Raw genomic sequence first — 17,443 nt, forward strand, 5'->3', positions numbered from 1 at the left:
TGAAAATTGCCTTCTCCAAGGCCAGTTCCCTTTGGCACCCACAACCCTCAGTTTTCCGTAAGTCATACTGATGACATCATTGAATAAAATAAAATCCTCAGAGTTCAACCTATCTTTTCATACTCAACACAAAGCTTTAGCCTTCTTTGCCACTTGCTACCCTGAAAAGGCAGGAAACAAGCAAGGAAGAATGAAGGGTAAAGCCGAGGCTTTGAGCATTGGAGAAAGCCATTATTTCATCCAGTGTCCCTTAGCATTTAATGAAAGTCTGCCTGGTGAGTTTGGAGTCATCATCCCATTTTCTACAAGAGGAAACAAGATCTTGAAGAGGACTATCAAGATGATTGAGTCCCTCCCTTCAAAGGGCTCCTTCCTAATTCAATAGAGGTGACAGATAGGGAGGTCGTGACCTATGTACCAATGAAAGTGGAGACTAGTCACTCAAGGTATGTAGAGGAAACCCAATCATTTTAGGAAGACAGGCCTTCCTTAGGGAAGTGTCTGTACTGGCATCAGTGAAGTTCGGCCTCACAGTGATGTCTTCTTTAAAGCTGTCATTATAAAGGTGATGTACGGAAGGGTTACAGTTGCATAAGTCAGGTAGAGAGTACACTTCTTCTTGAACAATGACACCCCTTTCTTTGCACTCTCTTCCAGTTTTTCCCTCTCATCCCCACACGCAAGTTGTATAGTTCATTTTCACCAGAGTGTGTCTAGTGAGTACCACTGCTGCATTTGTTCACCTTTTGTCCCTCCATTTCTCACAGTGACTTTTAACTTTGCCTCACATCAATTGTTTCAGGATATTATTAATATGCCTCCAGACTCAAAAACAAAAAAGAAAAAGATCCAGCACTTGAAGGTGTTGCTGTGTGACTCTAGACAGACACTTTCAGAGAGTTCAGCACTGGATTCTTTTTGACCGAGTACTACTATCCTAATTCTTACTAAGATTATCATTATTATTACGACTGGTATTGCCTTTGCTGTACCTACAGAATTGCTGTAGGTCACTGACAGTGTCACATGTATCCTAAAGTGCCATCAGCAGTAATACCCTGTTTATTTGCAAAGGCTGATGCTGTTGCTACCACTGCTGAAGATCTCTCCCTTTATTCCTAGGTGACAAAATACTGTGTTCTTTCTCTAGTGAAGTAGATCTCATCCTAAGTGTAGATCAGCCCCAGAAGTTCTCCTTTTCCTTCACGCACTTGGAGAAGCAAGATTTTTCAAACTTCACACTATTGACATTCTTTGTTAGGTGCAAGGGTGCAGCCTGCGCCCAGTAGAATGTGTAGCAGATTCCCAGGTCACAAGTGTCTGCCTTCCAACTACAACATCTAAAAACGTCTCTGCACCTTCACTGGGAGCAAGATCAGTCTGTCAAGGATCACATGTGACAACACATCCCTGGATGATCTGCTAGGCTGAGGCTTCTGCTTCCATTTCACAGATGAGGGAAAAGAAAAAAGACTGGAACTCAGAGCAAGAAGGAACACATCCAAGCTCACCAAGGGTCTGAGTGTTAAGAATAAAAATCCTGGGCTGGGAATGTGGCTTAGTGGTAGGGTGCTTGCCTAGCTGTGGGTTTGATTCCTCAGTACCACATACATGGAAAAACTGAAAGTGGCACTGTGGCTCAAGTGGGAGAGGACTAGTCTCAAGCAAAAGAAGCTCAGGGACAGTGTCCAGCTCCTGAGTTCAAGCCCCAAAACTGCCTGCACCCCCTCTCCAAAAGAATAAGAATCCTCACGTGGCTTTCCACAACACCTCCTGTGCAGAAGTGTAGGGCCTTGCACTGAAATTATGGAAGGCTCCAGGGCTGAGTCACAGACTCAGACTGCCTCCTCTTGCCCCTTCAGCTCCTCCTGGCCCCTCCATTCCTGCTCCTCCATGGAGTACAACCTGCAGGAATGCCCATTTCTCTCCTCTTCTCTTCCATCCTGTTCTCACTCCTCCCATTTGCATTATGGGAATGAAGTGGTCCACCAGATACCAGGATAAGAATGAGACCATCCTTGTAGGAAAGGTGACAAAATGATGGTTAGGACAAAGCCCAGACTTAGAACTGACCCAAATTCTCAACTTCAGGGGGTGGGGAATATACTGCCACTACCAAGCAAACATTTGGGAGAAGGTTAAAAAAAAAAAAAAAAACCTCAAACAAGATTCCTGCATTGCCCTCTAAGGAAAGGTCTTGGCCAGCTCTGTACCACCTGGCAGACTTGGGGTGGGGTGGGGTGGGGTGAATACAGAGCAGACTATTCTAGTTCACTCCATGGTCTCCACCCTCAGAACCCCCCAATACACTCTTCTTGCATCCTTCTGGGAGGGGCCCTCAGAATGTACCAGAATAACCCCTCCTCTTTCTCCTCCCCATCCTCTTCCTCCTCCTCCTCTTCTGCCTCCTCCTCCTTCACCTAGCTGTCCATCCATCGGGAGTCTCATTTGCCTCCTTGCAGAAAGCCAGCACGCAGCCTGGTGCACAGGTTAGAGGTGTGCAACATTTTGTCTGAATAGGCTCCTATGTTCTCATAATTTATAGTGGTAAGTAATCTTATTTGCAAAGCAAGCCCTTACAGTTATATAAAAAAAAAACAAGTTAATTGACTTGCATAAAAATCAAACATGTAAAAGTTTTCCATCTTAACACAAACAGCACACTGAGCCCATTTGTACAATAGCTATGATGCAGTATGGCCTGTGTCTGGACTACCTAGGCCCAGCCTCTTTCATAACCCAAAATGGAATCTTAAATCCTGACAAGGCCACATACCAATGGGAGTTACTGAATTTAGAGTCAGTCACTCAACTAATTATACGACGTTTTATTTTTTTTTCCTTGTGTCAATAAACAAACTTGGGTCTGACTTCTGACACGGAGTCCCAGAAGCCAATTAAGAGGCGTTCCCAATATATTACAGGGTCTACAAACAAGGATGGCTTTTCTTGGAAGAGTGAACATCATGTTTCTTTTAATGAGTGTGAAAATATATGAATTTCTTAATCACTGGCAACTTGGATGGAGTCTGTCCGAGACAGGGAAATCACTGACTCCAGGCTCGGGAATGAATAGGGGCCAGATTCTTGGTGGGGTTTGGATCATGGGATCCTCTGGTGAGGGACTGCTAAGAAGACGGTGTGCAATGGGGACATGTCAGAGTAGGTGGCCGCTGTCTGCTCTGACCCACACAAGTCAGGGAGGGAAGAACTCAGTTGCAAAAAGGCGATGAAACCTCACCTTTGTGGAGAGAGGGAGTGTGAAAACCACAGAGATAAATACTGCAAAGAGCTTTTTACAGCATCACCAAATTATCCATCACATCCTCCACTATCCTGAGAGCCCATTTCCTAGGGACAGGGAAACTAATAGCTATTAAGTGCTCATTGTGTGCTGCATTCCTTGGCTTTCTTATTTATCCCTCAAATAAACTGAGAGCAAATATATAATTGTTTCTATTCTAGAGTGAAAAACTAGATCCCAGCAAAGGGGAATGACTTGACCAAGGTCATTCAGCAAGCTAATGGTGGAGCCAAAGACAGGGCTCAGTCCATTTAGTCCTGTTACTTGCACACTGCTCTGGGTGGAGCAAGCTCATTCACAGCCAGAGCTCTCTGGAGTTCAGAGTCAGGTATGATCTAATGTGGCCCTCACTTGCTTGAAAATGTCTCCAGCTAGCAATATTGTGTGTGTGTGTGTGTGTGTGTGTGTGTGTGAGTGCGCGCGCGCACATGGTGCATGCATGTCAGTAATGGGGCTTGAACTCAAGGCTTGAACTCAGGGCTTTGTGCTCTTCCTTGACCTTTTCATTCAAAGATGGTGCTCTCCCACTTGAACCATACCTCCACTTCTGCTTTTTGGCTGGCTAATTAGAGGTAAGAGTCTCATGGACTTTTCTGCCTGGGCTGACTTCAAACCATCATCCTATGATCTCAGCCTCCTAAGTAGCTAGGATTATAGGTATAAGTCACCAGTACCCTGTAACTCCAGGTATCTCTCCAATCAATGCTATGTACTAGTACTATAAGCAAGGCTATTTGGGAGATGGATAAACATGTTCATATAGAAGTATCCACAGAGGAAAGACATCCAGTTCTGGATGGTAGAGATTGTAGGAGGGTAAGAATGACAGAAGAGTGGTAGTCAGAAAATACTTTATTTTTTTGTCAGTGAGTCTAGAAGCAGGGAGATGGATTTGGAGCACTAAGCACTCAGGGAGCACTAAGCCTCCTTACTTGTCTCTCCCAAAGCCTACAGAGTGCTATCTCTGTTGGACTCACCTCCACCACCAGCTAGCTGCTGGATCTTGGGTGAATCTCTTAGGTTTCTGTTCCTGAGGGGAAAGATTATTTCTCTACTCAACTACAGAGGGCCTTGTCTTTGGGAAGGTGACACTCCTACCATCTTCTTGATTCTTTTATCTTTCTTTCTTTCTTTCTTTTTGCCAGTGGTGGGGCTTGAATCCAGGGCCTGGGGGCTGTCCTTGAGCTCTCTTGCTCAAGGCTAGTGCTCTACCAGTTGAGCTATAGCTTCACTTCCTATTTTCTGGTGGTTAATTAGAGATAAGAGTCTTGTAGACTTTCCTGGCCAGCCTGGCTTTGAACTGTGATCCTCAGATCTCAGCCTCCTTATTATTACCACCGGCACCCAGCTAGGAAACATTTTTTAAGGGTAAGCAGCCCTTCATATTTGGGTAGGAAGGTAAAGAAAGAACATTTAGGGAACAGGCCAGCATGAACAAAGGCCTAAACTATAGGAACAAAGCAAACTTGGCCCATGGGATTCCAGCCCTGAATGGCCAGTCAGCTCCTGGAAATGGGAAGACGCATTCAGCCAACGTGTGAGAAGGGATCGAGAGGTCCTTTAGGCCCGAGAGAGCTAAGGGGCGCATTTAGCCAGTCACTGTTTTCTGAGCCAATCTGAGATGATCATGCTTGGGTTGAGACAGACATCCATAATAGTCAAACCTAAATGGAAAGGCTGGGATGGCAACTGAAACCAGAGTTCAGACTCCATGTTTCAGGTTAGCCAAGAGAGTAGCTAACAGCTGCAGTTCCATGACCACCAGTCTCCGGGGGTCCAAATACAAGCTTGCTATGGCCCTTGGGCAAGAGATTTAGCTTATCCATGCCTCAGTTTCTCCACTACAAAATAAGTTAATTAAAGTACCTAGTTGGAAGACTTTTTCACCTTGGGCAAATCTCTAAGCCATCTTAATGACAGGGGACTCCCTGGGCTGTTGGCCCAAGCACCGTACTCCATGGATAAAAGCTCTCGTTGTTTGCCTCTGCCAGTATTATCACCGTCTGTGAAACAAGGGTGCCCTGCCTTCCTGGTGGAATGGGAACCACTGCCACCATCCACTTGTCACGACCTGCTCAGGCAGGCTGACGTGCCACCCAGGCGGGGAAGACAAATGGACTTGCCACCTACACGGAGCACACGTGCGCACCAGGGGCACGTAGCCCAACTCGTTAGCACAACAGGGCTCCCTTCTGTTCAGCGGCCGCTTCTCAGCACTCCGTGAGCTCCGGCTCAGAGTGGAGGTCCCCGTTATTTATGTTTGGAAAATGCATTCAGGGCAGTTCCCAGAAGCACTTACAGAGCTCTTATTTAATTGCTACTTTATAAACTTGTTGCTCCGAAGAGTGAGGGATTGATGGCCTTGCCTGGCACCTGGAGTGGCCTTGCTGAAAACAAGTTTTCCGAGAATGGCCTGGGAGCTGGATTCCCAGAGCCCCCGATCCTGTGAAGCACTGGCTTTTCTCCAGCTCTGGACAACCCTGAAGGGGTCTTCATCTTAATCCCCCACTTTGGGATGGCAGCGGCAGCTATTCATATAATTACACACACACACACACACACACACACACACACACACACACACACAGTGAAGGGCATTGGGATAGGCATGGACAGGATTTACTACTTATCACCCCCCCCCCCTTTCCATAAACCTGCAGCTATGAGGACATCCAGGCTTTGCATTTAGGCAAGATAGCACAGCTCTGGTCCTGCTTAGCTGACCTTCATTTACCTCACTCTCCTGTGTGAAGATCAAGCATTCCTGGGCTTATATCCCCAGCCTCCCCATGTTCAAATTAAGTATTTTTAACCTCCCCAAGTCTTGGTTTCCACACTTAGAAAGGTCAGTTTATAGATTCCATTTCTCGCCATCATCAAGAGAATGAAATGGAGTGCTTCATGCACTGCTCCTGGCACGCCGAGAAGTGAAGGATCAATAAATGTTATTTATTAGAATTTCCACAGCCTCAGAAATAAAGGATGATGTGTCTCCCATGCAGTGCTCCTCGATTCATCCAGGCAAACTCCCCATCCAGATGAAATATGGAACTTTGTAATGACCCCTTCCATTTACGCAGCCGCCATCCACCCATACTATAAGGCTTTGTGACTCGCCCAAAGCATTTTGCAAGCTTTCTTGCAATGACCTTCCCTGTCCATCAGGACTGTGAGCCACTTGAAACAAAGGCTTAGGTAGATCAGATGACGCCTAAGTGAGGTTCTGCTTCCCAGTCTGGCTCCTTTTCCTTCATACCCTTTTACCTAGCTTATCTCCAGTGAGTCCAAGGTCCATGATTCCCTCTCCTAGGCCTAGTTCCCTCCTACGATGAACAGGGCAGACTTACACAACCACAGAATGTGGTGGGAATCTCTGTTTTTGACATCCAGGCTGGCTCCTGGAAGACATGACTGTTTCTATCTTGTCCTCTCCTGGCTCATGGCCATGTCATAGTGACACTCAAGCATCCCTAAGAGAGGACCTTTGGAGCAGAAGGAACCAAGTCTTGTTGCCTGCATGCAACATAAATCTGTCAGCCACATATGCGAAATATCTCAGAATAGGATTCTTCCGGCCTAAAATGAAGATTTCCTCTTCTTCCTGGATGCAATCCATTCTACTAAGCCATATCCTTACTCCTGACCCATGAAAGTCTAAACCTACTATTAGAATTACATATATTATAATAAACACTTGATGTTTTATCACCTAACTTTGGGAACATTTTGTTGCACAGCAAGAAATAGTTAATATATCATGTCTGTCACCTTTTCCCCAGCTGACTTTGACCTTTCTGCCTACTTACAACCTATACAATGCAGGTACTTTCTTTTGGACTAGACTAGCACTATAGTGGTTACACGTAATTTACTTTTCTGTTGGATGCTTTTATTCTACCACTTGTGTGGAGCAAAAGAAAGAGAAGAAGAGAGACATAAAAAAGAGATAAAGGCTGAGATAGAGACAGAACAAAAGACAGAGAATTGAGATTAGATTCAGGCTACTTACGTGTGTAGGTCCCCCCCTCAAACAGGATCTTAGTAGCACAAGCTCTTTAAAATGTAGATAGTAAGACGTCTTGGTTTTTCACCTAGCTTCTCCTTTCCCCAATCTGGGTCATCAGCTCTAACCCTCATTAGTTTCTCCCTGAACTATAGTAATACTCTCCTAGCTGCTCCCTGCCTCTTTCAATTGTACCTCTATGTTTCCTCCCCCAGCACTGTCTAACAAACATCATCATCCTTTGATATACTTAGGTTGCTTCACAGAAGAAAACCAAGCTCACACTCAACATGTTCTATAAGCCCCTTCCTGATTGTCGTCCACTGGCAGCTCCTCTGGACTGGATTGCTTATGGGTCCCTCTGGACACCTTACCAGTGACTATTTTTCTTCCTAGAAGCCTTTCCTGTCTTGTCTACCCACAAGCTTTGGATCACCCTTTCAAACCCAACTTGTTCCTCCTTAGTGTCTCCAAATCTTCCTCCATCCCTCTAGGCAGAGTTAGGCTCCAGGATGTATCTGTCTGACAATACTAAATCTACTGTTTGACTCATATACTTAGCTGTCCTTCTTGTTACTGAGAAATTCCTATTCATGTACTCTTGGTGCCAGGTTTAAGAGCTTGGCACCTAATAGCTACTCAGTGAAAAGGTACCGAATCAAAAAGGTCTGAAGAAGAGGAGATAATTTTTGTCAGTGAGCCCAAACAGTAAAGCTCACGGGCCTAGTGTCAGGTACACAGAAGGCAATGTCAAGGTTGTTTTTCCCTTAAGGGCAAGCCTTGTTTATTTAACTGTGGCCCCACAGCTTCTTTGAGCACTTCAGCAGTCTACAAGATGGTCTGATTTCCCACTTGCTTTAAACTTTCCCTGAACTCTGTGGGCTGTTGAATCCCCCATAGCCCCTATCCCTGCCAGGTCTCCTGGAATCTTTGTGTTTTTCTTTTATAAACTCTACTAATGGGTTTCATAAGGTCATGTAGCATTTACCTTTCTTATCCTCGGGTCATAGAACCTCGCTGGATTTATCCATTCATTCATTTGCTCATTATTGGCATACGAGTTAGGCCTTGAGATACGCCATGCTGTCTCTCAGCCAGGACTTAACATCCTGGCAAGCTCTGTGACCTTATATGAGTGACTTAGCTTCTCTGTGCCTTTGTTATCACATCTGTGGAGCAGAATATAGTCATGCCTGTGCCACAAGGCTGTTGTGAGAATTCTAAGAGGAATTACCGACAATTAAGCCACTCAACAAACTTCATGTTTAGTACCCAACAAACCAGGCATTGTGAAATGCTGAGGGCAATAATATGAGTTCTTTGGATGCTGGAGTTTAAAAAGCAGTGGAGAAACAGAGAAGGATACATACACAACACTCTACCGGCACTACAGTGAAGACAAGCTCTCCCTATGGGAGAAGTGCAGAGATCATAATTGGTATGCTCCAGAAACCCCAGAGGTTGTAGTTCCTGAAACACCGTGAGAGAAAGAGGTGAATGAGAGTAGAGGGCGGATACGAAGAGCTGCAGCCTCAGACAGCCTTTGACAATGTACCGATGGGCTGGCAGACTCCAGGAGAAATGGAGGCACTCGGGACCCTGCCAGCCTTACATAAGCTTTCTGGCTCCTGCGGAAGTCCGGGCAAGAGCGAGGAAATGAATAGAAGAGAAGCAGGGACAAACTCACAAGACTTTTTGGAGCATAAGGTCAGCACACTTTGTCTATAAAAGGCCAGACAATAAATATTTCAGGTTTTGTGGGCCACATTACCTCCTACCACAATTACTCAAATGTTGCCTTTACAAAAGCAGCCATAGTTAATTCACGGACAAATGGGTGTTTCAATAAAACTTTATGACAAAAGGAGGCTACAGGTCAGATTTGACCCTCGGGCCATGGCTTCCCAACTCCTGATTTAGAGGGTGATTGGATGGGAATCGACAGCAATCCAGTCTTGTTAGGAAAAGTGCAGGAGGGGACAGAAGTTTAAGTGGTATCCAGGTCCAGTACCCTGCCCACTTCCCAGATGGCTTAACACCGTTCTATATAAAGTTATACTCTTCAAAACTGTAAAGACTGAGACTCAACAAACTCCTCTGCATTGGAGAAGTTGTTCCCAATCACTCTTGCCTCCTGATGTCCCCCACAGGACTCGTGATCCTGTTCCAGTCTTGGAAGAGAATAGAGAGCAATTATGAAATATTGACCCACAGTATAACCTTACAGATTGCCTGACTCCCATGTCTAACCCAGACCTGCTCCAAGACTGTAGGAAAAGCCAACACAACTCCTGCCCAGCCGAGCTGCTCAGCAGGAAAAGAGCTGACCCCGAAGGCTGCACACGCTCCAGCCAGACTGTTTGCATTTATGCACTAACAAGACCACTGGAAAACGGACATGTGAATTTAATTTAGAAAAGTCGTAAGTACCCAGAAAGTTGGCTATTTAAAGAAATCCTGCAGATAATGCTAATGTACACGTGTCTATTATTATGCGTTGTTGATGGGAATATGGATTTGTACAAAGCTTTTGAAAGAAGCTTTGGTTGTAGCTTTCAAAAATGTTTAAATACTCTGTGACCAGCACTGTCACTTCTAGAACCCTGTCCCTGGGAAATATTGGTAAGTATCTCTGCCCCAGGTTATCAACTTGGCAGCACTCCTTGTAATAGCTATATAAAAAATTAGTCATCGGTGGGAAATATCTCTAAACTGTGGGATATCCATAGTAGGGAATACTACACAGCTGTTAAAGGGTTGAGATGATAGATTTGTAGATGTTGACACAGATAGTCTTGATCCATTGTTAATATATATTATTTTAAAGAAGCAAGCCACATTAGAATGTAAGTGGCTTTTGTTTTGAAAAATCATCTTAACAATACCCACATAAATATGTGTAGTGCTGGGTGTCAGTGGCTCACATCTGTAATCCTAGCTACTCAGGAGGCTGGGATTGGAGAATCTTAGTTCAAAGCCAGCCAGGGCAGAAAAAAATCTGTAAGACTCTTATCTCCAATTAACCACCAAAAAGCCAGAAATGGAGTTGTGGCTCAAGTGGTAGAGCCTTGAGCAAAAATAGCACCCAGACCCTGAGTAGGAAAAAATTAGAATGTACAGAGCATGACAGAACCAAGACTGGGGTAAGGCAAGCCACGGGTCTACAGAGAAAAGCTTAAGGGGACTCTCTCTCACTTAGAGGTCATTGGAAGTGTCAACTGTGAAATGTACAAGCCTGAGAGTAAGGGGCTCCTTAAAATTTGTATCCATGGTAACTGATTTGCCTTACCCTTGTCCCATTCCTGCTATATAACATTTGGAGCTGACACACAGGTACCTCTAGAAAGAACTATTGAAGGAATGCATGATATTAGGTAGCACGAATCACAGTCCAGTCGTACATTAAAGAGGCTTAGGCTAATGGGAGAATCCTTTTCTCATGTATCAAGAAATATGGAGCTAACCAACAGAAACCAACCAATCATGAACTAGAGCTTTTAAAGCCAAAATAAGCCTTTTCTTTCCATCAGTTGATATACCTCTGTTATCTGTTACACTGATAGAAAGCTGACTAGCACATTAGCTATGAACAAGCCCCAGGACCAAGCAATGCCCAAGGTAGACAGCAGTTGGTCTAAAGGAGGTCTGTGTGGAACAGGAATGAAGCAAGATTCCAGATTCTTACAGGTATTTTCAGGAAGGAAAGGACCTCCTCAGATACTTCTATCCACCAAGATCATTAAACCCTTTGGTGACACAGGAGCACTGAGATCACCCTACCTCTGAATGGACGCACCCACTTGCATTCTTCCCATGGATATGCCCTGATATGCCCTTGTCAGTTAATTTCTATATTTCATATTACCTCATTTACAATCAGGTGGATATATAAATACTATTGGCCTTGACATGGACTTTTTAAAAAATGAAAATTATATCCTTGGAACAGAAAGGTAAGTCATTTGCCCCAAATCATAACCTAGGACAGATATAGGAACTATGAAGGGATGATGAAGGTCACTCTGTGTTTACAAGGTGAAACGGGGAACATTTGAGAAAGTCTTATGAAAATGGTATAAGCACTTTTGAAAAGTCTAGAGGTGATGAGTCAGGGCCAGTGTGGCAGGAACATGATACCATTGGGACACCAGGGACACTGCTAATTAGTCAGCTTACCCTAGGCCATGATGTCACAACAAACCATTCCATATCTCAGTGACTTACAAAGCCACCTTAAATACCTATCTCAGGACAGACCAGCTCTAATCACACTATCTTCTTTCTGAGGAGCAGCCTTGCCTAGGACTTGTGGTCTCACGTCAAAGGGAAATGAACAGTGATGACATCATGAGTTAACACTATACTTCTCTCTAAGCACTTTGCTCCCTCTCCACTGGCCAATGGAATGTCTACTCTTGATGGAATCAAGTGGGAAGTGCTATCTTTTCCAAGTGAAGGCCTGTGGAAAGGCCCTATGGCTATTTTTTTGAACAAATAAATCACTCTGCCAATAGGGGCTATATTAGTTAGCTTTCTGTCACCATAATGAAATTCCTGAGATAATTTCTTAAGAGAAAGGAATTTCTGTGACTCATACTTTTGGAGATGCCAGCTCATGATCAGCATGACCCCATGGCTTTGGGCCTGTGGTAAGGTAGCACATCATGGCAGGAGAACACCATTAAGCAAAATGCTCACTCGGCAGACAGGAAGCCAAGGAGCTAGCATTCCATAATCCCAACTGAAATCACACCAGAAATGTCCTAAGGACCACCCACTGGGGTTCTAAGGAGTCTACCAACTTCCAATAGCACTACCCTAGAGACTAAGCCTAGGCTCTTCTACTATTTCTAGAATGTGCTTCTTGACTTTATGGTACAGAATATGTTCTACTTTCTGTCATGTCATCTAAATAATAAAGAAAAGGAAAGCCAAGAGGAAAATACACACACACACACACCACACACACACACACACACACACACACACACACACACACATATATGTGCCAACTTGATACTGTCCTCTTTCACAAGTATGTCCAGAGCTGTCACCTAATGACTTGCTGGAGTTGGCTTGTAAAACCAGGCTTGATTATAAGGGACTGTGAAATAGCAAGGATTTTAAGTGGGCCAATCACCACCTGTAACACCATCAGAATTCTATTGGTAAGAAAAATAGAGAAGGGACAATAGGTAGGTAAGGAACAGCATCTGCCCCGTACCTGAGAGATTAAATGACTCATCAAGTTACACAACTGCTCCGTGGCCAAACTAGGCTTTCCCATCCAGGTGTGTCTGCCCCCACGCCTCTATCCAGTGTCCTTCCAGTGCCCTTTCGAGTGATTGACAGAGAATTTGAGTCATGTAGACACTACTCTTGTGTGTGCACCATCAGCCCTCAATAGTCTGTTTCAATGCATGTATGTGGGGAGGGGGGCGTGTGTTCTAGAGAGAGAGAGATCTGCTGCAGTCAATCAGTTACCTCTGCCCTCATGAGATGACATGTCAAGAAATTCCAGCACAAGCCAGAAACAAAAAGCAAGATCCTCCCTGATCACTGATAAGAATGAGAGGTCAGGCAAGACATGCGTAGGTAGAGAGTATGTCTCAGGGCCAGAGGTAGGAAATCTGAGCTTGGGCCCCAGCTCTGCCTCATGCCCAAAGAAACATGTGCAATCTTGGTATTTCCATTCATAAAATGGGCATTATAGTATCCATCTCAAAGGCTTGCTGGAAACGCAGTGAAATAATGCAAGTGCAATTGCCTCCCACAGGCTAGCTCTTCCAGAAGTTAGGGGGATTTTTTTGTTTTTGTTTTTGTAAAGGTGACACACAGAGGGGTTACAGTTCCATAATTCAGGTATTGAGTACATTTCTCTTGGGCGATGTCACTCTCCTTCCTCCTTTAGTTTTCTTTTTTACCTGAAATTATCTGAGCCATTGACTAAGTAGGGTGTACATCAAGCATCAGCATGCATGGTCATCTCAAAGAAGTTTCTGCCTTTATTTCTCATGAGCTATCAGTTAGCAGAAGCCCTCAACAGAATAGCTCTGCCAGACCAAGAATACAGCAGAATGGATCAAGTTTTCCTAAGAGATTCCAGATGTCATGCTTTGAACAACCAAGAATAGCAGAACATCTTTAAATTATCTGATGCTTTGGCTGGATTACTATTTGGGGGAGAATCCATCCTGCTGCTCTCTTCCTTTATTCCCTAAATACACATCAAGAGTCTCCTTCAGTCATATCCTGACTAGTGAAGGAGGCCCTCTCCACCCCCAACACACACACACACACACACACACACACACACACACACACACACACCAAGCAGCCCTTAAAGTGTCCATGCATGTCTGGAGCTATGTGGATGTTTCCATATATCTGGCACAAGCTTGGCTGAATTTACAGTTTGTTTTCCAGCCTGACTGGTTCACAGAGCACTGGTCCAAGCACTAATGAAAATACCACTGAACCTTGGCCCTCAAGGTCTTGAAGGAGGGGGTTGAGATATCAATGTGTTAGTCTGTCATCCCTTTACAGAGAAAAGAGTTGGCAAGGAAGTAAAGTCAATCCATTATGGCTGGAAGGAGGTGGAAAGGAGGAGGACTAGGTGGAGGCAGAAGAGTAATTCTAATGGGTTGGTTGATAATGATGGAGGTATAAGTGTCCACTGGGTGGGGGAAAGTTGTGGGACTCAGACCCTTTAGTATTGTGGTAGCATCCTGATTATATTCACTCTCTGCCCAGTTGAATTCTCAGTTATGTCCAGGAAAGGACACAGCTATGGGAGGCCCTGAGTCCTTCAAGCCAGACAGAAAAGGCAGTGTGCAGTGGAAACTTATGGAGAAAAGGAGCCTCATCCTTTCAGCCTTGTGCATTTTAAAAGTGTGATCTTCTATGCAAGCTAAGATGTGGCTGAGAAACAATGAGAGCACACTGATGGAAGTTTCCTGACTTCCTCACTCAACAGGGACTCACAGAATCCTCTTGAAGCCAGTTCCCTACCTAGAACTTATCCATGAGCTGACTGTCCGAGACTAAAAAGGGTAGAACATTTCCCAGCCACTAAGAAGCTCCTGCTATCAGTACCTTCAGATGCTCCAGCCTTGCCCTGTCTTTTCCAAACCTAGATTTTCACCCTTTTTTCTTTTCAGTGTACTCTTCTAATAAAAAAAATTTTTATGTGGGAAAGGGGTTTATTTAGTTTATGGTTTGGGAAGCTCAGAGTGAAAGATTGACTTGGCCTCTTATGTAGGCCTCGTGGTAGAAGGTATCATGACAGAGTGTTCACACACACACACACACACACACACACACGTGTGTGAGAGAGAGACAGAGACAGAGACAGAGAGTAAGCTGGAGAACATAAACTCCACTAATTCCTTCAATAGGTTCTCTTCTTGCTTAAACTAACCAATCAGTTTCTGTTGCTTATAATTAAGGAATGCCAGCCAATACCACGTTTGCCATGTTGGATGGTGAGTGATGGCGGGCATGTGTGTGGGTGTACTTGTGTTTTGTGTAATATAAGGTCCCAAATACTCTTGATGTTGGTGTTGGAGTCATGATTCAATTGGTTGAGCACTAGCCAATGAGCCAAAGGGAATTCAAGTTCCAGTTTTGAACAAAAAGGAAAAAGGAAGAAGGAAGGAAGGAGGGAAGGAAGGAAGGAAGGAAGGAAGGAAGGAAGGAAGGAAGGAAGGAAGGAAGGAAGGAAGGAAGGAAGGAAGGAAGGAAGGAAATACTCTTTGTGCCCATGAAAGTTGGAGCCTTCCTTTCCCCTCTCCCTCTCAGCCCCATTCTACCTCCCAATTTCTCACCCCATCTCTGAAGTTCTTTGGCCTCAGAAGAGGGGCTGAGAAGCAGCTACGAGGCCTGACCCAGTGCTCAGATGCACACTGGGGTCCGCAGAACTACAACTGAGTGAGAGGAAAGCAACAGCAGACCCAACAACAGGAGAGAAAGCAGGAATATATTTCTGGGACCTGAGAACTCTACTGTAGACCAGTGCAAATCCCACAGAAGACCTTACAGGGTGGGACCTTCAGGGTGAGAGGGACCTCTATTTGTCATCAGAACCCAAATCCATTGCTCTTGGCCAACATGGTGGGAGGTCAGGAAGGGGTTTCCATACATCCCTGAAGAGGCAGAGGGTGGCCTCATCAGGGTGATATGAGGAGATGAGCAATATGGCTGGTATTTACTATTGAAAACACATCAGGGCAAATATTTAGCCAAGTGTTTATTTGCTAGTGGAACTTTTTAAATGGTTGAACGGAGCCCAAGTGTCAGCATGGAGAGTTTGATTAAAAACAAACTAGAAAAGTGTCTCTCCACAGTTATGAACTTGGAGAATTTTTGTTTCTTTGGCTCTGGAACCCTAGCAGACTCTGTGCCTCAGCTTCACATGGTCAGTGAGGAGCCCCAGCCCAGCAGGCTCTTCCCTCCTTGTCGCTGGTGAAGACCAGCGCTTTGTATGCCCACAACACTACCGAATTGTGACACACTTCAGGCCCAGTGCAGAGCATGGGTCTTTGGCAGGAACTTGCTTCATCCTTTGGGCAAGGCTGGTTGCCAAGGAACCATTCAGTGAGCATGGCTAAGCACCATGTGCTGACAACCCCAGCTTTGCAGATCGAGACTCGCCTGGGTCTTTCTTTTTCTCTCAAAGTGCTTGTGAAGTGAAGGTCACTCACTAAATTGCCTCTGGATGGCTGGATGCAGAGGAGAGTGGGGTCTCACTTTGCCGAGGGTCTCAGGAACATACTTCTCTAGCATCTCCTAAATTCCTACACTGCTGCATCCTTACCTCCTTCTTCACCAGAGTGAGTTCATGCTCCAGTATCAGAGAGTTTTATCCCACTTTACAGGTAAGTAAACTGAGGTTCAAAGATACAGAACAAGATTTGAGCTGGGAGTGGTCAGATTCTAAAGTCCATACTCCAGTTTATCCCTTACTCCTGTCTCCTTGGATTCTCACAAATGGCCGCTGTATTGGATTCCCAGGACAAGAAACCAAGTTTGTAATCAGTGGGAAGATCCGCAGGGACCTAACCACCTTCTACCTCTTGCTGAGACACCCCATCCTGAATGGCTGGTTCCCTAGAAAGCAGGCTTCTTCAAAGTTCCAGCACACTTAAGGGGTACCACCAGGGGCCGGCCACAGTTTTTACCTGCTCCTCCAGAGCATCCTATGTGAGGAGACAGCTCTAGGGAGAAAGCTTAGGCCCTTTTCCTCCTTCCACCCTGACTCCCACCTGCATTTCTGCAGCCACTGCTTAGGTGCAGACTCTTGGAGCATGCTACTGGAAACAGTTAATATCATCTCTGAGCTTTAGTGGCCCTATCGGTAAGACAAGGAGGGTCATGTCTCCAAGCTACATGATGATTAACTAAGGGGACATCTAGACAAGAGCATGGTACTAATGGTCACCAAAAAAAGTGCAACTCTCCGTTAGATGCACACACACACACACACACACACACACACACACACACACTTTTCCCTAAGAGAGAGAAAAGTCTACACCTCCAGCCTAAGGCAGCTCCCTGCCCCCACCTGAAAGACTGAATAGTCAAAGCCAGTCCTTTACCCCTTGCGACTCTGCAAATTGCAAGCAAACAAGACCGCTCATGATAGGCGGCCCTGGAGTGTGGCCAGATTCCTGAGGGTGAGAAAAAATATCACACTAAATCTCCCGGAGACAGTCCCCAGAGAGAGCCTGTTCTTACCAAGGGACCCCTGCCTGGGCCCTGCTGCTCTGACTGGAGTCCCCTATCACGAATCCCTTTTAGAAGAGGCAGGCATGACTGAGGGACTTCATTTCTTCACAACAGGGCTGGTGGTGCTGGGAAGGCTTCTCACCCCTTACAGAAGGTGATAGCTACCAAGGATCGGAAAAGGCGATGATGTGAGGGAGCCCTCCCTGGTCACATGACAGTTTAAGATAAAGTTTACAAGCCCGTTGCCAAAGTCTCATGTCTGCAATTTTAGTTACTCAGGAGGCTGAGATCTGAAGATTGTGGTTTGAAGCCAACCTGGGAAGGAAAGTCTATGAGACTCTTATCTCCAATTAACCAGCAAAAAAGCCACAAGTGGAGCTGTGGCTCAAGTGTAAATCTAAGGGACA

Source organism: Dipodomys spectabilis, unplaced genomic scaffold, assembly GCF_019054845.1.
Source record: "Dipodomys spectabilis isolate Male_0828 unplaced genomic scaffold, ASM1905484v1 ptg000018l, whole genome shotgun sequence".
In the NCBI taxonomy this organism is placed as follows: domain Eukaryota; kingdom Metazoa; phylum Chordata; class Mammalia; order Rodentia; family Heteromyidae; genus Dipodomys; species Dipodomys spectabilis.